Raw genomic sequence first — 24,440 nt, forward strand, 5'->3', positions numbered from 1 at the left:
GGCTTAATGACTAAGAAGCAGCTTAAGCATAAGCTGAAAGATGTTAAAAATGCAAACAAGGTAAAATCACCTAGGAAAAATAGGAATGGAAAGGAAGGTGTGAATAAAAGTAATGATTATAAGCCTGTTCCTGATGCTCCTAGGAAAACGTGTCATAACTGTGGAAGTTCTAACCATCTGGCTTCTTTTTGCAGGAAGAATAAGAACATAAACTCCTTACCTTCAAAATCAGGAGTTAAGAGTTAGTCTGTTAGATATAAACCATAAAATCCTTGTTTTCATTATGGTAGTTTATGTCATTCCATTTATACTTGTAAGGAATATCATAGTTTGTACTATGATTATTATCAAATAAAACCTTCTTTAAAGAAAGTTTCCATTGTTCCTTCTAGTGTAAATTCTGATTCAAAGTCTGATAGTGTAAATTCTGATAAGAAAAATGTTAACATAAACTCTGATGCTAAATCCGCTGCAAATGTTAACAAACTTGATAAGGCCAAAGGATCTAAGCAAGTCTAGGTCCTTAAAACTAATCATTAGTGGTCTTTATGATTGCAGGGCAACAGGAAAAATATTCTAGTTCTGGACAGTGGATGTTCAGGACATATGACTTGAAATAAAGCCCTGCTATCAGACTTTGTGGAGAAAACTGGCCCAAGTGTTTCTTATGGAGATGGCAACATTGGAAAAACATTGGGATATGGCAATATCAATCTTGGGAATGTCATCATTAAAGAAGTAGCTCTGGTCTCAGGAGTGTATGAGTTCACCAGATACACATGGGTGTATTTCTTGCACACAAAAAGTGAAACTGCATCTATCTTGATTGATCATGTCAAACATCTGGATAAATTGGTCAAAGATTTTGTGAAAACCATAAGGAGTGATAATGGCACTGAGTTTAAGAATTTGATAATGGAAGAGTTCTGCAAAAACCATGGAATTAAGCAGGAATTTTCTGCTCCTGGAACTCCACAGCAAAATGGAGTTGTTGAAAGGAAGAATAGAACTCTCATTGAAGCTGCACGTACAATGCTTGAAGAAGCAAAGCTTCCAACCTATTTCTGGGCTGAAGCTGTGCAGACTGCTTGTTTTACTCAAAATGCAACACTCATTAACAAGCAAGGAAAAACACCATTTGAGATGGTGAAGAAAAAGAAGCCAAATATGAAGTATTTTCATGTATTTGGATGCAAGCGTTTTGTTCTCAAGACTCATCCTGAACAGCTATCCAAATTTAATCTAAAAGCTGATGAAGGAATCTTTGCTGGATATCCACTTTCCACAAAAGCCTTCAGAGTCTATAATCTGAGAACAAGAGTGGTCATGGAATCTATCAATGTCTCTTTTGATGACAAGAAGATTACTGGACTTGAAGATTTTATTGATCATGATTAGCTGAGATTTGAAAATGAAGACTCATATTCTAATACTGAAAATCCTGACAATCTAAGTCCTGATAATGCCAACTATGAAGGATTACACTCTGATGTTATTGAAAATGTGGTGACTACATCAAAGGAAGATGCACCTATGCAGGGGGAGCATACTCAAGATCTTACCACATCTCAAGAGGCATCAGAACATACATCTGGCTCTTCAAGTTCTGATTCATCAAGTTCTGATAAGCCAAGTTCTGATAGTTCTGAAAATTTAAATTCTGAAGAATCCAACTCAGAGAGCATAGTTTCAGGGGGAGCATCAGAAAATGAAGTTGAAGACATCATGGATCATGGGGGAGCATCCAGTTCTAGAGAAAACCTTCCATCTGCAAGGAAGTGGACTAAATCACATACACCTGATTTGATAATTGGAAATCCTGATGCAGGTGTCAGAACTAGAACAGGTACTTCAAACGAATGTCTTTACAATTCTTTTCTCTCTCAGACTGAGCCAAAGAAAGTGGAAGAAGCTCTTCAAGATGTTGATTGGGTGCAAGCAATGCAGGAAAAGTTAAATGAATTTGAAAGACCAAAGAATAGATCTGTTGTTGGTACAAAGTGGGTATTCAGAAACAAAACTGAAAGTGATGGCATAATTACAAGGAATAAGGCAAGGCTGGTTGCAAAAGGATATTCTCAACAGGAGGGAATTGATTATGATGAAACATTTGCACCAGTTGCTAGGTTAGAAGCCATAAGGATATTTTTGGCTTATGCTGCTCACAAAAAGTTTACTGTCTTTCAAATGGATGTGAAAAGTGCTTTTCTCAATGGAGAATTGGAGGAGGAAGTATATGTTGAACAACCTCCAGGATTTGTAGATTCCAAACATCCAGATTATGTCTACAGGCTTGATAAAGCACTTTATGGACTTAAGCAAGCTCCTAGAGCATGGTATGAGACTTTAGCTCAGTTTCTTCTGGAAAGTGGATTTAACAGAGGAACTATAGACAAAATACTGTTCTATCTCAACCATGGAAATGACTTACTTCGGTCCAGATTTATGTTGATGATATCATTTTTGGGTCTACAAATGACAGACTTTGCAAGAAGTTTGCCAAACTGATGCAGTCAAGGTATCAGATGAGTATGATGGGGAAACTTAGCTATTTTCTGGGCCTTCAAGTCAAGCAGAATGAAGAAGGCACTTTTATTTGTCAAACTAAGTACACCAGAAACTTGCTGAAGAAATTTGGAATGCAAGATTATTCAAGTGCATCCACTCCCATGGCCACTGCAACAAAACTGGACAAGGATACTGGTAAATCAGTAGATATTACTGATTACAGAGGTATGATTGGCTCTTTACTCTATCTAACTGCTAGTAGACCTGATATCATGTATGCTACCTGTCTTTGTGCAAGATTTCAAGCAAATCCAAGAGAACCTCACTTAACAGCTGTGAAAAGAATTTTCAAGTATCTTAAGGGAACAGCTGATCTGGGATTGTGGTATCCCAGAGAATCAGATTTTAAACTAATAGGTTACTCAGATGCAGATTTTGCAGGTTGCAAAATTGACAGGAAAAGCACAAGTGGAAGCTGCCAATTTCTTGGAGGCAGATTGGTTTCTTGGTTTAGCAAGAAACAAAAGTCAATTTCCACATCAACTGCAGAAGCAGAGTACATTGCTGCAGGAAGCTGTTGTGCACAGATTCTTTGGATAAAGAATCAGTTACTGGATTATGGGTTAACATATTTCAAAATCTCTATTTACTGTGATAATCAAAGTGCTATTGCTATGACAGGTAATCCAGTTCAACACTCGATGACAAAGCACATCAGCATCAGGTACCACTTCATAAGGGAACATGTGGATGAAGGTACAGTGGAATTGCACTTTGTTCCAACAGATCAACAACTAGCAGATATCTTCACAAAACCATTGTGTGAAGCTACTTTTACAAGATTGGTAAATGAACTTGGAATGGTTTCAGGTTCTTTCTCTAAATCTGCTTAGTTTTGTTCTGATGCATCAGACTTTATGATCAGTATTTACAGAATTTAATCTCTTTGTGTATTCTGTGCTTAATTGAAAAATATGTTTAAGTACTGACTGTTGTCTGATATATGTTTCTAAACTCTAATAGTGATATGTCTGTTTAGGTAACTATTCAATCCTATGAGGATAACTGTGCTAGATGCTGATCTAGTAGTCTTCAATAAACAAGGGATCCCATGTTAGAAGTAATTATTTATGTGGAAATCCTTTGACACAAGCAAATTCTGATAATTGAGCTTAGTTGAGTTTACTTTGTCTATCTTATTACTAAGTCACAAACTAGAATATTGCTTATCATCTGTTAAGTTCTGATGCTAGTAAATCTGTTGAATGTACTAAGTGCTGATAAACCTCACTTATCAAAAGAAAAAGAAAATAATCATGGATTAAAATCAGGTACTCCTTTGAGATCTAGAGTAAAAATGTGGAAGGGACGACCCAAGTGCATTGCTGGTATTAAGTAAATATGTATTAGAAACGTAACATATTTTTTTGGTGACTTTTCACACTCTATGATTACTGGAGAAATACTCTGATAATAGCATAAATTCTGATAAGCAGTCGTGACTCACTTACACTAAGAAGCCACTGTAAAATGGAATTTAAAAAGATGCACAAAATTAGCACAAAATAGTTGAGGTGGACTCAAGCATAAACTCATTCAACAGTAGGTTTCAGAATAATGACAGCTCTTTAGCAAAGTTTAGTTATGCCTTATTTCTAAGATGTACTGAAGTGAATCAGACTTTACTCCTTGTCTGATGTTTAAATTAATGCACACACTAACCACTCCATATGAATGATGAAAATCACTGTGGTGATCTATGTTGTTTTAGATGAACAGTCATTGTGTCACATTGCACAAATTCTGAGGACAAGTTCTGATTGCATGTTCAGATGATACATTTCTGAAGAATACAAATCAGAATTTGTGTGAGGACTTACTAAGATAGGCATTTCTTTTTCGAGTTAAGAAATTATGTTCTGATGACCGTTAAGTTCTGATATAAGTCTAAGTTCTGATATTAAAATCTGATTTTTCTTACTTGACTTATTTTTGGATAAAATTTGAAAACAGTCTCAGTTTAAACCAGAATATGTTGAAGTGGAAGAGTAACAGTCACTATATTTAGGAATAGTGGTACTCGTACATGAATAGTCAACTTTTAATTGCTTCTTGTGCGCATTAAACCATGTTTTCCCTTTCCAATGAATGTTTTTCTTTTTCCAAGTCTGGGGAGACGAGGTAGAATTAATTCCAACTGTCAGCATTCAATTTCTTTGCGTCTCCTGTCATTCTCTTGCCTATATAAACAACCACTTCACATCAGCCTTCCCATCAAATCTTTTATCACAAACTCACCTTCATATTTTTTTTATCAAAAACACCATGGTCAATTACAATATGTTTTTGAACTACGAAACATTCAACATGGAGCTGAGCTGTGCCGATTGGCAGAAGGAATGGCATGTCACTGCCATTCCTAATGAGATATGGGACTCCGTTCCCCAGGAGGTACTCACCCACCTCCTGTTCTTCTACATGGACTACCATCGCCATCTGGAGCGATTGGAGGAGGAAAGGCTGGAAGCTATCCGCCAGCAAGAGCGAATCATTCGACTCGCTATTCTGTTTATCGAGAGTAGGAAGAAGACATGATTTATTTTCTTCTTCCTGTTTTTCTTCATCATCAGCCTTGCCCTGCTTCTTGAGCTAGGACTAAGGCTGTTGATGTTAGGTTTAGCAGCTTAGGACAATCTTGTAAAGTTCTGATGTAATTTAAATTTCATGAATGTATTCTCTTAATATATTAATGGAATTTCTACTTTTTGCAAGTTTTTGTCTCTGAGATGTTTGTAACTTAGGTGCCCTGATAAATCCTGATATATCCATGTTCTGATGACCATTTCTATTTTGATTTAAATTAAGTTCTGATCTTACAATTTCAGTACTTATTTACTTGATTTATTTTGGTCATTCTCATTCTTGAATTTTTCTCAGAATATTGATATTGCAGTGAAAAATAATTAAATAAGTGGGAACAGTTTCAATTTTGAATTAAAACCGATTCACCTTGATTAATGGAATAACTGGGTAAGTGGAACGGTTTTTCCTTGGAAAACTACAAGTGGGTAAGTAATGATTACTGTTTTCTCGTGCCCATTGACTATTCGTTTTTACTGCATGTCTGACAGGTGTCCAACGGTTACATTTTTTTTAAAAGTATAAGTAAGACAGAGAGAGGATTTTTTAATCTTTTATTTCCTTTCATACTTTTTCTCTCTATTTGCTTTTACTCTCTTTCTTCTTCTAACGTTGGTTTTTCATATAGACATTCTATCAAACACCTAACAGGCACTTATCAATCTCGATTAATTTCATGGCACCTAAGGATTTGATCATTGATGGAGCTAAATTTGTTCCAAACAATTATGCTGCAATTCTCGATCATGCTGAAGCTCCGTCTGAGTTGCATTTTCTGCAAGATCTTCTTGCACACAGTGAAATCAGGTATGCATTGACCCAACCTTCAGTCTTCTCAAGTCAACAAGTTCTGACACTTTGGAGGACTGGAAACTTTGATAATGGTGGTCCAAATGGTACTCCTAGTATTGTTTTCGAAGTTCTCCATATGCAGTCACTCCTGGTACAATACGCAAGGCTCTACATCTCCCAGAAGGATGTACTTTTTCAATTCCAGAGGAATCAGCTCTTCAGGAGTTAATGGCCAGTTTGGGGTATGAACAGAGTTTGGCAAAGCTTGGGCAGTTGAAACGGGCTCATATCAGAAGGGAATGGAGCTTCTTCTTCGACTGCATCACTAAAGCTTTTGGGAACAAGTGTTCGAATTTAGATGCCATCCCCATAATGAGTCAGCACATCAAGTATGCCATTATAAACCAAACTCATTTTGATTTTGCAACTGCTATAATAGGTTTTATTGGAAATAGGATGACAGAGGATAGGAATGTTGTTTACTTTGCTAGATTCTGTCAACTTATATACACTTTTTGTACTGATGAACCTCGACTAGCCAGTACCTTAACTCCACCTTTTAAAGTTGCAAAACGATACTTTAATGATCTGGTAAATGCTGACACTAAGAAATCAGTGGTTAGACCTTTACAGATTCCTCAGTCTGTAAAATAGATCTTAGTAAATGCCGATCCTGATTCCTATAGATCTGTTTATCCTGATGTTTAACCAAACACCACCTCCCAAACACCACAACAACCATCAGCACCTACCACCTATACTACTCAACCAACCCTCAGGCAATATATCAAATCCTATCTCTCCACTTCACAGACAGTTCAACCCTCATCCTACGCACCTACTGTGAAGCCTTCATCTTCCAAGCCTAAGAGGACAAAGACTGTTCCTCCAACACCTCAAAAGAGAAGGAGGATTGCTTTGAGAGATGAGTCTGACAGTGAGGAACAAGTTTCTATATCAGAACCTGTTGTCAAAGAAGCTGAGACAGTGACTTCTCAGAAGGATTCTGGAATTGGGGGATCTAGGCTTCTCAAGAGGCTTAGAAGAATGACTGTCCCTGACACTCCCAAGGAATCCATATCTACAAAGAGATACAAGAAACAGAGGGCAAAAAGGCCAGTTTCAGATGATGAAGAAGCAGCAGCTAAGGAAGGGGATCAGGAATCTCTGATCTCACAAGAAAAGGAATCTGCTCCAGTCCCTACTTCTCCCTCCACTCCAACTCAGGAAGCTGTTACTTAAAAGGCCAATACAAAATCTGTATCTCCTATTGTTCCAGGCACAAGTACTGAAATTGATGTTCAGAACCTGGTTGTGCCTGAAGTAATTCTTTTAGAAGCTCCTACAGCAACTAATCCATCAACAACACCTGTTACTGATGCTGCTCAAACTCCAAAATTATCTACTACACCTTCTCTGCATCTAGATGCTGATGATCAGAATATAGGTGAGCATCAGGATATGGCTGTTGATCAGAACTTAGAACCAGATCAGCAATTAGAGGATGCTGAAGCCTCCATTGCTACTCACACTATTATTTTATCAGAAGATACTGATTCTGTAAGTTCTGATGGTGCAAATGCTGGAGATACTGGTGATGCTGCTCCAAATACAGATGCTGCTCCAAATACAGATGCTGATGAAGCAGGTCCTTCAGGACATGCTCCTCAACAAACTATTCTTAAATCTGAACTTGTTAAGAAGTTTGTTACCAGAGAAGCACCAGTGCCTTGGAGTGAAACTTCTGCAGGACAGGAGTGGACTACGGAATGGAACTCAGTTTCTTGTGTTCCAACTGCAAAGCATCTTGCTGAGCACTTGACTAAAGCTGATGAGATGTTAATTACTGATGATTTCAAAACACAGCTTAGAGTCACTGCATTGAGTACTAAACATCTACAAGGTCTTCATTCAACTACTCATGCAGAGCTTCAAAAGATTTAAGAAGAATTTATCAAACAAGAACAAGTTTACAAGATTGAAAAGAAAAAATTCTTCCAACCTACCTTTAACAGGATTGCTTATATTGAGAAGACTCAAGAGAAACAACAAGCTCAGATTGATGATATTCTGAAAAATCAGGCTTCTCAGCAATCTCAACTTACTGAAATCCAAGCCTCAGTGGAATTGCTTGTCTCTCTTCTACTACCTGTTGATGCCAAAAAGGGGGAGAAAGTAATTAAGTCCAAATGCAAGACTGACAAGACACTGAAAGGGAAGGATGATGAAAAGGATGATCAAGGAAACTCTGGAATGGGTAGAGGTCATAGTCAAGGTAGAGGTTTCTCATCAAGAAAAGCTGATATCACAAGTCACATGACAAGTTCTGATACTGGAAAAAGAATTAGTTCTGCTACTGGTAAAAGGATAAGTTCTGATGAACTTTTAGATCTTGATGAAGAAATGTCAAGACAGTTATTTCTTCAGGAAAATCCAGGAATGGACTTGGAGAGTTTAATGGAAGAAGAATCCAGACTTAAATCAGAAAAAGTCATATCTAAATCTGAAGCTTCTGGTAAAAAGACACTTCCAAAACTCAAAGGCATTGTGATAAAAGAAAGGACAAATACTGAAGCAACATTGGCTAAATCACAACCGCAGATAGATTCAAGATCCAAGGGTAAAGAAAAGGTTGGTGAACCTATCAAGGTTTATGTGCCTCCTGAGAATGAAGAAATCACTGATGAAAAGGATGATCTTGCTCTGACTTCAAGAAAAGTTCTTAAAACAACCTCTGACTTGGCTCAAGTTGTTCAGAGTCAAGAGATAGTAAGTTCTGATATTCCAAAGAAGCAAGTAACCTCTGACATAGCTCAAGTTAACTTGATATCAGAAGTTAGACCAAAGACACTCCTACCAGGATTCACTAAAGCAAAACAGACTCAACCTTTGAAGACTGCTGCAAGTGGTTTTGAAGCAAGAGTAGTTACTGGAAAGGAAGCAAGAGATAAAACTGGATTGGAAAGTGCTGATGAAAGAAGAATACAAAACACTACCAATGATCCAACTTCCTTGAGTGAACCAGGTATTGGAGCAACTCCTGAGAGATTGAATCAACTGGAATCTGTACAAATGGTTTACCATACCTACTTGAAAGAACACATCTTATTGTACTTCATGACAGATGGTAGGGTTTATCATATAAGGCAAAATGCCATTCCATTGAAGTATTTTGAAGAATTGGAGCATGTACTATTCTTACTTCAAGTGGACGACAGATTGACAGGAAGTGCTGCAAACTATTTGAAGGATCAGATTCAGAGACAAAAAAGGCTTTATTCTGTTAAGTCTGACAGCACATATGTTCCAAAGTACAGAGATCACAAAGGTGATATAGTTGAAATGAAGCCCAACACTGCTAAAATTATAACTACCTTTCTAGGGTACAGGGCTGTGGAATTCAATCTTATTTTAGGAAGTAGAATTATATTCCATATCAATTAGTGATTATCTTGTAACTGTGTAGTATATAAACACAGACATAGGATTTACACTATAAGTGTTATCATATTCGAGAAGATTATTCATTGTAATCCTAGCAGCTCTCGTGATATTTGTTCATCACTGAGAGGTAACAGTTCCATACTGTAACAGAGTTTATTGTTTCAATAAAGTTTGTTTTCTGTTACTTGAGATATTAAAGTTCGATTTGATTGTACTTTACACTGTATTCACCCCCTCTACAGTGTGTGTGACCTAACACAGGACACAAGCTTGTTCCCTTGAAATTGACAGGTTCCTGTTGTACTTTTTTTGTCTATTCTACAACCTGCATAATCTGCATCTGAATAACCAGTTAGATTAAAACCAGAATCTCTAGGGTACCAAATGCCAAGTTTTGGTGTTCCCTTGAGATATCTGAAAATTCTCTTAATAGCTACTAGGTGAGATTCTCTAGGATCAGCCTGAAATCTAGAACAAAGACATGTAGCAAACATTATATTTGGCCTACTAGCTGTTAAGTACAGAAGTGAGCCAAACATGCCCCTATAGCTTGAAATATCCACAGACTTTTCAGTAGTGTTTAATTCAAGCTTAGTTACAGTGGCCATGGGAGTTTTTGCAGATGTGTAATCCATTAGATCAAACTTCTTTAAAAGTTCATGAATGTATTTAGTTTGACTAATGAATATTCCATCACTAACTTGCTTAGCTTGCAAACCAAGAAAGTAAGTTAGTTCTCCCATCATGCTCATTTCATATTTACTTTGCATCAATTTGGCAAACTTTTTGCAAACTTTTTCATCTGTAGAGCCAAAAATAATATCATCTACATAAATTTGAACAAGTATACTAGAGCCATTAACATTTCTAAAAAATAAAGTTTTATCAACAGTACCTCTGGTGAAGTGATTTTCCAAAAGAAACTTTGATAAAGTGTTATACCAGGCTCTAGGTGCTTGCTTCAGTCCATAAAGTGCTTTCAAAAGATAGTACTCATGATTTGGAAAACTTGGATCTTCAAAACCAGGAGGCTGACTTACATAGACTTCCTCTTCCAAATCTCCATTTAGAAATGCACTTTTGACATCCATTTGATAGACTTTGAAATTGGCATGAGCTGCATAGGCTAAGAAAATTCTGATGGCTTCAAGTCTTGCAACAGGAGCAAAAGTTTCATCAAAATCTATTCCTTCTTATTGACAGTAGCCTTTAACAACCAATCTAGCTTTGTTCCTGATTACTATGCCATTTTCATCCATCTTATTTCTGCATACCCACTTGGTGTCAATTGAATACTTTCCTTTAGGTTTGGGTACCAGCTTCCATACTTTATTCCTTTCAAATTGGTTTAGCTCCTCTTGCATATCTAAAATCCAATCAGATCCAATAAAGCTTCTTCTACCTTCTTTGGTTATTCCTTAGATAGGAAGCTGTTATATAGACATTCTTCTTGAGTTGCTCTCCTTGTTTGAAATCTAGAAGATGCATCACCAATGATGAGCTCATGGGGGTGCTCCTTAGTCCATTTTCTTTATTGAGGTAGATTAGCTCTAGATGAAGAGGCCTCATTGTTGTCTTGATGTGTGACTGAGCTTTGATTATTAGAAACTCCCCCTGAGTTTGTGAATCTTTAATTTTAGAAATGGGAACTTTTGGTAAGTGACCTATTCTGACTTTCAGCTTCTCTTAATGACCCGATGGATGATGCACTTTATGTCTCGACGGATGAAGATTTGGTAGTTCGACCGCGAAATTTATTTTTTTGTCTCCCGACGGATAAAGGAGATTATCTCCCGATGGATTAAGCATTTTGCAACTCGACAGATGTTGAATCATGTGCTTCATTAGTTGTAGATTTTTCTGCATTATCCTTATTCACTGTTTCTTGATCATTTTCATCATCACTGTCATCACTAACCATCTCCACATTATCAAATTTGAAGCTTTCATGGAAATCTCCATCTTGCAGTCCTTCAATCTTTTTGTCATCAAACACAACATGTATTGATTCCATAACAATGTTGGTTCTTAGATTGTAGACCCTATATGCCTTTCCAACAACATATCCAACAAAAATTCCTTCATCTGCTTTAGCATCAAACTTCCCATGTTGATCAGTTTGATTCCTCTAGATAAAACATTTGCAGCCAAAGACATGAAGAAAATTCAGAGTTGGTTTCTTGTTCTTGAACAATTGGTAGGGTGTCATACACTTTGCTTGATTAATCAAAGACATATTCTGAGTGTAGCAGGCAGTATTCACAGCTTCAGCCCAAAAATATGTTGGTAACTTTGATTCTCCAAGCATTGTCCTTGCAGCTTCAATAAGAGATCTGTTCTTTCTTTCCACTACTCCATTTTGTTGTGGAGTTCTTGCTATAGAAAACTCATGCATAATCCCATTCTCTTCACAAAATGATCTCATCACAGAATTCTTGAACTCAGTTCCATTGTCACTCCTGATTCTTCTTACTTTAAAATCAGGATGATTGTTGACTTGCCTTATGTGATTGATGATGATTTCACTAGCTTCATCTTTAGACTTTAGGAAATATGTCCAAGAGAACTTTGAGAAATCATCCACAATTACTAGGCAAAATCTTTTCCTTGAGATGGACAACACATTGACTGGTCCAAACAAATCCATGTGTAGCAATTGCAAAGGTTCTTCAATTTTTGAATCAAGCTTCTTTCTGAATGATACTTTAATCTGCTTTCCTTTCTGGCAGGCATCACACAATCCATCCTTAGAAAACTCCACTTGAGGAATGCCTCTAACCAGTTCTTTCTTGACAAGCTCATTCATGGTCTTGAAGTTTAGATGGGACAGCTTATTGTGCCATAGCCAACTTTCATCTTGACTTGCTTTACTGAGAAAATAAGTGGCAGATTCTGCATTAGATGAGTTAAAGTCAGCTAGATACACATTCCCTTTTCTCACTCCAGTGAGAACCACTTTGTTGCTTCTTTTGTTTGTCACAACACATGCTTCTGAATTGAAGGTTACTGAATTGCCCTTATCACAAAGCTGACCGATACTCAATAGATTGTGCTTGAGACCATCCACTAGGGCAACCTCTTCAATGATGACATTGTCTTTTGAAATCAAGCCATATCCTACAATATAACCCTTGCTGTTATCTCCAAGAATAATATTTGGGCCAGCTCTTTCCTTGAACTCTGTGAGCAGGGTAGAATCTCCAGTCATGTGCCTTGAACAACCACTATCCAAGTACCAAAGATTCTTTCTGTTTCCCTGCACACATCAAAACCAAATCAAGTTAATTTTGGTACCCAAGTTTCCTTGGGTCCTGTCTTGTTAGCTTTCTTTTTTGGTTTCTTAGGTTTGATCTCATTTGACTTAGGAATTTCTGATTCATCCTTAGTCATTTGAGTTGGACTTTTGAAACCATTCACTAGGACAGAATTATCATGCACATTTTGGTTGACAGGAGAAGGCATACTATTGGCAAACATGTTATTCTAGTAAGGCATGCTAAATGGCATTTGTGGCATGCTAAATATTGCATAATAAAGATTAGGTACAAATGGCATATTAGCAAATTGTGCATTCATATTCTGAGTAGACATAGCATTCATAGGCATGGTAGGCATATCAGTCATGTTAGGAAAAGAGGGAGGCACAAATATAGGAGTAGGCATGACAAGTTTGTAATTAACAGATAGGTGATTAACACTACCACACTTAACACAGATTTTTCTTGGTACATATTTATCTGCTGTGTAGTTGTTATGCTTTTTAATTCCTACTTTCCCATTTCTATTGTTTTTCTTTTTAGTTTCTATTTTAACCTCAATCTTTTCTAATCTGTCATTCAATTGCTTGATGGACAGATAACCAACATTAATTTTCTTATCCTTCTTCACTTGACTTGATTCTCCTGAAACAAAGTTTTTGGAAACTGATCCATATTTCTCATTCAGTTTGGAAAGCTTATCTTTGCTCACAGGTTTACTCACAGCCGAGGGATGTGGCTCTTTGTCACTCGACAGATAATCCTTTTGGTTATCCGATGGATGATTCTCATCATCCATCGAGTCCACATCTATCAATAATCCTTCAACCAAGTTGGATTCCAGTTTCTCCTTACTATTTTTCCAGGCTGCATCACAAAAGGACTCAATACCTTGAACTTTAGTGATTTGAGCATGGACATCTCTGGATGATTTCCATGCTTTAATCACTTCATGTTCTCGTTCAAGCTGCTTCTTTAAAATCTCTTCTTTCTTCAAGGACTCTGTTAATTCATCCTTAGCAATCTTACACTCAATTCTCAATTTTTCAAATTCAATAAACTGAGACTCTAGCACATTGTTCCTCTCACTTAAAAACAAATTGTTTTTTTTTAATTTTAGCATTTTCCTTAGTGAGGGACTTAAGTGTAAAACGTAAGTGATATAATTCTGTAGACATGTCATTGATTGCATCATTACACTCAGCTTTAGATAAATGTGCTAGGTTAGTGGTGATTACCTGATTACTTGAAGAACTTGTTTCTGTTTCATCAGACTTGGCCATCAGGGCTAGATTGACATAGCTTACATCTTCATCCAATCCATCAGGTGCCCAGTCATTTTCCTGTGTAATGAAAGCCCTTTCCTTTTACTTGAGCAACTCAAAATATTTCTGTTTGTAATCAACAGGCTCAAACTTCTTTTTACTGGAATCTGACTTTCTACACTCACTGGCAAAATGCCCGGCCAAGCCACATTTGAAACATTTGAATTTGGATTTATCCACCATGTTTCTACTTGGCTTGGCTGCTCCAAAGTTCTTTTTGAACTTGAGCTTGGAAAATCTTCTGGAAAGGAATGCTAAATGCTCGTCAATATCATCCATGTCATCTTGGCTCAAATGATCTTCATTTTCAGCTACCAGCCCTTTACCCTTGTTCTCACAGACCTTTGAAGTAGACTCAACAGCTTCTACCTTCATCTCTTTCTCCTTCTCTAACTCAGCAACCAGTGCTATGGACCCTCCTTTCTTCCTTCCTTTCTCCATCCTCTCATCTTGCTCTATTTCAAGCTCATAAGTTTTCAAGATGCCATACAGTCTCTCCAAGGTAAATTCCTTGTAATCCTGAGAATTTCTCAATGAGTCTGTCATTGGTTTCCACTCCTTCGGAAGAGATCTAAGGAATTTGAGGTTAGAGTCTTTTGTCTGATAGACTCTTCCATGCAATTTCAGAGCATTTAGTAGTTTTTGAAATCTACTAAAAATATCAGTGAGAGACTCACTATCTTCACAATGGAAGTGCTCATATTGCTGAATTAGCAGCTGCATCTTATTCTCCCTTACCTGCTCAGTACCATCACAAATAATCTGGATAGTGTCCCAAACCTCCTTGGCTATTTTGCAGTTAATTATCTTATCAAACATATCACCATCAACTCCATTGAACAATATATTCATGGCCTTCTTGTCTTTCCTGACTTGCTCAATATCATGATCTGACCATTCATGCCTAGGCTTGGGAACAGATGATTCATTGCCTGTTGTAGCTCTCATTGGTACATGAGGACCTCTCTCTATGCAATCCACATAGGCCTCATCTTGAGAAAGAATATGTAGATGCATTTTCACCTTCCAGTGGTGATAATTGTCTTTGTCCAGAAAAGGAATTTTAACTCCAACATCCTTCTTGTTCATCTTGCTATTTGTTGTGATCTTTACACTCTTTGTACTTCAAGAGCTTGCTCTGATACCAATTGTTATTCCCTAACAATACAACAAGAATTACAGAAGGGGGGTTGAATGTAATTTTGGCTTCTTTTTCAAGATTTTAAAAACAGTTCTTAACTCGACAGATATATATGTGTTTTGATTTGCGAAGTGCGGGATAAAAGGATTAAATAAATCAAACACAAAGTAATAAAAACACAAGTCTTTAAAACTTTCTGGTGGATTTGAATGTATCCACCAGATATATATATATATATCGATTTGAGAACTCTGTGAAGCTCAAATTGGCTCACAACTGCTTTACAAGTTGAACAAACAAACTATAGAGAAATTCTTGACAAGTACAGCTTTTTTTATTTCTCTCCTAAAATGTGTTTGCTTAGTTATTTGTTCTACTAGCTACACTTGGTTTATATATCACCAAGTTTACATGGTAATAAGAAAGGATAATAAAACAAAACCTAATAAGTCTAATTCCATGCTGCTTTATTACTCTATTCCAGCATCTTTGAAAATCTTCAGACCTTGCATGGAAATGGTAATGCTTTTTTGTTCTCAATTTCCTGCTAAACAGGTTGCCACATTCCTTTTACAAACACCCAACGCATGTGACTGTGTTGTCACTGTCAACAGATATTTGAATTGATCATCCGTGGGGTAGCTTTGTTGATCATCTGTCGGGTAGCTTTGTTGATCATCCGTCGGGTAACTATTTCACACTTGACTCCATTCACTTATGCAGAATTACAAGACATCTCATATTTACAATTAATCAACCTATTCTGCATACCTACTAGTAGTCAACATGACTCATAAGCTCCTACAGAATCTACATAAAGTTATTTGCAGAAATGTGCTACACTACTTATTATTACATAAGCTACTCACTCGATGGATGTCAAATCATCATCCGTCGGGACTATATTGAATCATCCGTCGGGAATATATTTGATCATCCGTCGAGTGCTACATAATTCACTAAGTTAAATCTACTAAGGTGTTTTGTATAATTTATCATCAAGTTCATAACATATTCCTAACAAGAAGAACTTGAAATTCTTGACCATTTGAATGATAAACTTAGAGAAGAAGCAGATGTAAAAATTGTCTTTACCCGAGTCTTGTTATCATTGAACCTTGTGAATTTTATGTTGTACAAATTGTAATTCTATCAAGCTCTATGTATTAATTTTATTGTCCATCATTTCAAACTTGGGGTTAGTCTTGTTAACAGGCATGAATTTGTGTTAAGCAATCTTCTCACAAATTGGGGGAGATTGTTGTAAAAGACATGTCTGCACTTTAACAAGACTAAGATATTTTGTCAACCCTAAGTAAGTTGTATGGCTACCTTAATCTGTATTTTGTACTTGTAATATTTAAAGTCTATAAAAATGTCAAAGAAGCAAACTGGAGCATTTTTTAATAAACAGTGTCAAGCTTAAGAATTCTATCTAGAAGAAGATCAAGAAGATCATGCCTCAGAAGAATTATGAAGAAGCTTGGAGTTGAATAAATCTGTTTTAGGAAACATACTCTAAGTCAAGATCTCTACAAGTCACGGATTTAATGTTATGGAGAAGTCATTCGAGAACTCCAGAATGGCTTATCGAGAAGTCAGGAAAGCTACTAGAGAACTCAGAGATATCGACAAGCCAAATTGAAGACATGAAGATTGGAGATATCGACAAGTCATTTCTTCACTAGATAACTCAGAGTTATCGACAAGTCTACATTCATTAGAGAACTCTGAGTTATCGATAAGTCTAAGTCTACTAGAGAACTCAGAGATATCGATAAGTCAAAATTCACTAGAGAACTCAGAGACATCGACAAGTTACATTTTGACTAGAGAACTTTGAGATATCGACAAGTCAAGAAACTACTAGAGAACTAAGAGTTATCGATAAGTCAAAGTGAAGATGTGAAGACTAGAGATCTCGACAAGCCAAAATTCTCTTATAGAGAACTGAAGACCTCTACAAGACAAATTAAATATAGAGCACTAGAGATCTCGATAAGCCAATATACTTATCGAGATGTCAAGTGTTCTATAGACCTAAACTGGAGATCTCGAGGTACAATCTCAAAGTACAAAGTGGTAGATCAGTTCAATATCCAAGATAAACAATCAACAAACAATCCAACAGCTGGATTAACAAGTCTACAAAAAGCAGCTTGAAGAATGTGCAAGATCAATGATGAAGATTAACTGACAAAGGAAGATCAAAGTGAACACGGAATGCTAAAGATATGCTAAGCCATAAATGGAAGATCTACTTTTCTATAAATAGAAATGACAAGTGATAGTTTAGAAAAGCTAATAGCATGTCTTATTACACACTGTGTAAACCAGCAGTTAATTGAATTATAAAGTTAACACTAGTCCTTAGTCAGAAGTAACAATTTAGATCAAATTTCTTGTAACATTCTCAAGGAGAAGCTAAGCTCTTTATCAACAAAGAGCCTAGAAATTTTGTAGCAAAATAGTCTTAATTTTAATATAAAATTAAGTGAGTTCTGAAGATCTGTGTTTTTTATTTTCCGCAAGCTTAAATTCTGCATGAACACATTTCATTACAAGATTTAGTTTACTTTGTTCAACCATAAATATTCAAGAAAAGCATAAAAATAGTAAAACACATTCACCCCCCCTTGTGTGTTATACATTTCCTAACATTTCCTGACTTCTCGATAAGTCATTTGGAGTTCTCGAATAACTTCTCTATAACACTAAATCTGTGACTTGTAGAGATCTTGACTTAGAGCATTTTTTTAACCAAACAGATTTATTCAACTCCAAGCTTCTCTAAAATTCTTCTAAGGCATGATCACCTTGATCTTCTTCCAGATAGAATCCTTAGGCTTGATACTGTTTCAGGAAAAAGACTCCAGTCTGCTCCTTTGCATTTTTACAGACTTTAAGATGTTACGAGTACAAATACAAATTAAGATAACAATACAACTTACCTAGGGTTGACAAATTGTTGTAGCCTTGTTAAGGTACAGGCATGTGTTATACAACAATCTCCCCAAATTTATGAGAAGATTGCTTAACATAAATTCATGCCTGTTAACAAGACTAACCCCAAGTTTAAAATGATGGAAAATAAAATTAATACACAAAGCTTGATAGAATTACAATTTTTGTACAACATAAGATTTAAAAGGTTTAATGGTTACAAGTATCAGTTAAAGACAGTTTTTGTGTCTTTTTCTTCTCTAAGTTGATCATTTAAGTGGTCAAGAAGTTCAAGTTCTTATATAATAGGTGTTCCACTTAGAGCTTCTACAAGTTTTTGTCTTGCTACCTTAGGATAACCACTGTATAGAAATTCTATGCAGAATCTTGAGAATCCACCAGCTTTGATGTTTAGAAATCTTCCATCTTTGGAGATTCTGCTCATCCCTTTTGCTTTCAACTCTTCAAATCTTTTTATGTACATCTCAATCTCTTCATCATACCTCCTTCTTCTTTCGTCAGCTTCAACCTCATTTCTTTTCTTTGTTTCCTCCCTTTCAATCAACCATTCAGCTAGAACTGATCTCCATGCCCTTGTAGCAGTATCCTTGTCCTTTAACAAGCTTATCACCCTCTTAATTTCTGTTGGAGACAAGGAATCCATTAAGTCATTGCCAAGAAAAGTGAATGTCCCATATTCAAAATAAATTCTAACTTCTCTTAGGGATACAACCTAGACTCTAACAATTTCCTCAGCTAGATGTTGGAAATGATATTCATCTGAGGTGCACCAATTTAGAGGTAGAAAGTCAGACTCCTTAAAGCAATTTCAGATGGCCCTTTCAGTGACTTCTTCTTTCTTTGTAGACTTTATTTTCTTAGGTTTTCTCCCAACAGATTTGTGCTTAAATTTTAGTGAAGGTTGGTCTAAAGGTAGGGTTGTCATTTTCTTGAGATTAGTTTGGCTTGAGGTGATTGAAATTTTTAGGAAAGATTTGGCTGTTTGTTTGTAGAGAAACTTTGTCTTTGAGGTTTAAGGTGGTTTGATGTTTGAGATAGTTGATGTTTTAGGTTGAGCTGAGGTTTGAGCTAGTTTTGTTTGGATTTTTAGGGTTTGATGTGGTTCTGAGCCATCATGAAGCTTTTTGCTTCTCATCTCACTTCTTCTCTCCACTCTTGCTGCCAGAGGGCTTACTAGATTGACTTGGATTTGAGTCAGAAGGATTTTGATCATCTTTCTTCTGCTCATCATCATCCAAATCATCCTTGTTGATCTGTGTTTTGGGCAAGCTGGCTTCTGTATTATCCAGATATTTCCTCAGTAGCTTTATCATTTTCATATCATCATTGTTCTTGTTCTTCTTGGTTTTTAAACCAGTTCCAAGGATCATGATAAGATTCTTGTTACTCATGACACACTGTTTGGGAATATTAAAATGTTTGAAATTTTTGGTGTTTGGATAGATGTATGCTATACCCTTGCTTGGCTGTAGATATGCTTCAAGAAAGGCAGCCACTTGAGCATCTCTCAATTCAGTTAATAGCATGGTATCTTCACGAGTTATAAATTTAACTTTGCTGATGAAGATATCTAACTCAGATGCCCTCCTTGAGACAAGGTAATTGAGAGACACCTGCATACATCTGTCTGTCCCTGAGTCATTTGCATTGATCATTATTCTCTTGTACAAAAAGTTGTCCTGATTGACCATGATCACTCTTATGAAATTAATTGTCTTGTCCAGGGCCTTTTTGTATGTGAAGTGATTGTTGTTGAGAGAAGCTTTTAAGGCTTCGAGTAGTTCATCAAACTCTCTGTTAAGACTAGGTCCTTCAACAGCCCTTATAAGTCTCTCCATGTCAAGATCAACTTCTTTAGATAATTTCTTTTCAGCACCCTCGACTTGTTGATGAGATGACCTTGAGTGTGCCAATCTAGCCTCTATCTCCCCCTTAGTCTTGTTGACAAGCATGAGAAGTGGAGTAGAGATTTCAGGCCTTAGCTATTCTGGTAGAGAAGGTAGTGGTATGTTGAGTTTGCCCATGATGGCTCCCAAAGCTATAGAATTCTGCATTTAAAGATGCTTATGGGAGTCCACCAGGGTTTGGATATCTGTTTGTTGGCTCTTGACATGTCAAGGCCTGAACTTGTGCAGTGAGAGAAGAGTTGGAGTCTTGCAATGTTGTGACTTGACCTTGTAGAGATTGAATCTGAAGAATTGTTGAAGTAGATGCAGGTTGATGGGATCTTGATGTAGAGACAGTAGTAGATGACCCCAATATAGCTTGCACAAAGTTTTGAATCTCATCCATGACCAAGGGAGAAGGAGTGTATCTTGCAGTGTGCATCTGATCTAGCTTCAACCTTGTGTCATTAGAGTTAATGATATGATTTTGAACTTGCTTGTGCAAGGCAACAAAGGAGTCCTTGAGTTGTGTCATGCCTTTATCTACCCCACTGAGATCATATCTGGACATTTGGTCTGAGAAGTGTTTGAATTGATTTTTTTATCTCAGTTTGAGAGGGAATGATTTCATCCATCTTTTCCCTTACCATCTTCCTGATCCTGTCTTTATGACCAGTCAATTTGACTTCAAGAGCTTTACCAAAAAGGTGAAAAGCCTTGAGTTGAGCTTTATGCACTTCTGTGACTGCATCATATACTTCTTGTGGAGTCAAGGCCTTTGCATTGCTTCCAAGGATAGTAACATACTCTTCCCTAAATCTGGCCAAGACTTGATCCATTTCCAAAACAAAGTCATCAGATAGCCATGCATCCACATTTCCATCTTGCTCTACATTATTTATAATTTTCTCTTTCTACTTCTCAACTTCTTCATTGTATGTAAGCATGAGAGCTTGATAATCTTGATTGCTCATGTTGGAAGTCAGAAGATGCTGAGAGATGTTGGCTAGTCCAGAAATCTGCTCCACTAGTAGATCATCTATAGAAGTTGGTTGAGAGCCAGATTCTTGCAGCCACTGAGAGAGAATGTAAGGTTGTGAGGAGGATGGTTCAGAAACACCTTTGACTAAAGTCACAGTTTGACTCACATATTGCTCTGTGGTTTTGACAGTGTATTGTCCTTAACTTGTAGTGGGAACCTCCAATTGAATTGAAGGGGATTTGATTGGGTTACTATCATGTACACCAGCCTCAAACCCTTGTGTGTCTTGTAACACACTGGCACTTGAATGCGCTATACTTACCTCCCCTATGACAGGATCATGGGCAATTGTACTCCTAGCTTCAACTGCAAAGGCAATTTCTGCTAGAGTTGTGAGGGGAGTTGTCCTTTCATGAGGAACCTCCTATTGAATTGTAGAGGATTTAGATAGCTCCCCCTCAGGAGTACTACCCTCAAACCTTTCAGTCTGTGAGGACTGTTTTGCACATGAAGGTGCATTAGAGATATCCACGGGGTCTTCTGTAACACCCCCAAATCCGGGATCGGGGATCCGGGTTGTCACGAGTTCCATTTCCCTTAATAACACTTAATCTTAATAAACAACCAACTACTGCGTACTCTGACCCTACAATATGTACACACACCACAAGTTATAGTCTCAGAGATGAATACCAAAAATAACCTAGCCTATTGGTAGTTCTTACCTCAGCTACAGCGGCATGAATGCCTACAGGAAACTGCGGAACATTTCCTATCCGCTCGTGAATTGGGAGCTTGGTCATGTTTATCTTGTCTAGCTGTTGTTGTGTGATGAAAGAATAAAGCAAGGGTGAACAACAAGCCCACCGAAATAACATGTATAATAACTAACAATATATGAGCATTTTCATAGTACTCATGAAAGTCTTGGTCAAGCAAAAATGAACCAAGTTTGATATCTTAACACGACCAAGTCGCAAAATAATCTATATATATGTATATGAACTTTTCAAAATCTTTTTAAGTCCTCTGCCATGCATAATATTCACAGAGTTCTAGTTTATAACTGTATAAAAATATCGTTGCAAGGTGATCTCGTATATCTAACCTTGTCTCAACATTTTTTCGAAAATCTTTGTCATGCATAAGATAATCATTTACTAGATATAAGTTGAAAAGATGAAGTTACAAGATACTCCCATATACTTATATTTTTTCCGAATACTACTTGAACTACCACCGTTCAAGTTATAATCAGTTTCAAAAGTTCATCACATAGATGAGACTACAAGATAAGACTTGAATAGATTTAGTCTTTTAAATATCCTTTGAAAGAAATGAAGTTAGAAGACACTTCATTAAGTCCCGATATATATACACCTATATATATATATCTCATACACTCCTTGAAAACCTCTTTTATGAAAATTGTAAACAGAGTTGCAATATCCAATGAATTTGGAAAGAAGAAAACCTTGGCATAAACATGAAATCTTGCTGATCAGGCAAAGATACCAATTAAGTCACCTTTTCTACTAGTAGATGGATGAATCCCCCACCGGTCATCACCCTGGCCACATTAGGACCTTGTGTTGGACCGCCACCTGGCCTTTTACGCGTTGATGGACTGCCACCCAGCCACTTACACTTTGTTAGACCATACCCCGGCCTGTCGCTTATGCCGACTCATTTAGATGGGCTTACTTCCCGAATGTTGGGCAAGTAATCAAAAACTCTTTTATTAATCAGCAACCTCGTTGCGAGTATAAAACATATCACGGAGCCGGATCCCTCAGATTTTTAAGCGAGTATTTAAATCCCCTTCGATAGGAAGATCTTAAATTTGAAAACAAGTTTTGGAATCCGCTCTAGCCTTTAAAATCATTTTGAAGACTCGAAAATATTTTTTAAAGCGTTTTGAATAAGGATGATTTGATAGAATAAATCAATTCCAAGATAATCAAAGAATATCTGAATATTATACTATAATTAATATTCTAATAACGAATAGCTTTTATCAAAGCAAATGAAGTAAAAGTTTTGAAAATAACTTTCTTAAAATATTTAAGGTAAAAATGATTGACGGTATCAATCATTTCTCAAATACTTGGCGTATAACGAAACGTTATTCTTTAAGAAAATAAAGAATATTATTTAATAAAATAAACGGAGTCATAAGTACTCGAATGAATATTAAAATTAATATTCACTTATAATTTAAAACTATCGAATAAATATTATTCGATTAATAGTTTTAAAAACTATATATATATATGTAAAATATAATATACTCAGGAACATCGCCTCCCGGTTTAGAAAAATGTTAAACTTTGGGTCCCCTATACTCAGGGTATACGCAACTACTACTTATCTCTAGCATAGGTATTATGCAGTTTATAAGCATTTGAATTGATAATAAAATATCAAGATTTCACTACATGCATATATATACCATATCAACATGCTCCAATATATCGCAAGATTTTCTAATAACAACCATGCACTTATCTCAAGATAATGCATAAATATATTTACATCACAACAACAGTATAACGGGTAGAAAACTTGCCTGAGCGATTCGGAATAGACTTAAGCTTAGAGTGGGTCCGGTAACATATGAACAACAACATAAGATGGAATTAGACCACGGTCGCTTAAGAAACTAGACTTTGTCCACTTAGACACTAACATTCACTTTTGCGCTTAACGATTTACATAAGTCGCTCGAGTACCCTCGGCTCCACCATTTTTATAAAATTAACCGTTAAACATTTTAAGGAGACTCTTTCGCGAGTACTTTATCAACTTCCTAATTCACCTTACATAATTTTTTTGTATTCCAATTAGTCTTAGCCTTAAACAAGGTCTCAAAGTAAAGCGAGGGGGTAAAGGTTCATTCGCGAAACGCCGTTACATAAAACGGTCATTTCTCCTAAACCGTACATCGGATCTAAGCGAACCACATACCAAAACGAAGCTTACGACACGATCTAGCTAAACATGGAAAAGTTACAGATTGGTCAGTGAGATTTCTGTTCCGATATTCAAGCACAAACAGTCTAAGGTGAATCGGGCATTATGACGGTTATGTTCACGAGTTTTCCAAAATAATTACCACTCTAAATCCTCATCAATTCACTCCCATCCTCCAACAATCAATAACACAACAAATACAACTTAAACCACTATAAAATCAGTCCACACTCCAAGGTTTTACCAACTCATTCAATCAACTACAAATCCACCATTCAAAATCAAAACAACTTCACAAAAATCACTACTAAGCGTGGATCTAACTGTACATTTACCAATTCATCTAAAAAATCAAACGATCAAGCTTAGTACTAAAGGTCAAGAAGTTTTTATACCTTGATTTGTGAGTGAAAAGTTTCTAGGGAGCCTTAAAACCTTGATCAATCCTTATACAAACTTGGATCTCACAAATAATCAAGAAAACACAAAGTTAGATTTTAATGTTTCTAAAAGTTCGATTTAAAAAAC

The sequence above is a fragment of the Apium graveolens genome, chromosome 6 (genome assembly GCF_009905375.1).
Source record: "Apium graveolens cultivar Ventura chromosome 6, ASM990537v1, whole genome shotgun sequence".
In the NCBI taxonomy this organism is placed as follows: domain Eukaryota; kingdom Viridiplantae; phylum Streptophyta; class Magnoliopsida; order Apiales; family Apiaceae; genus Apium; species Apium graveolens.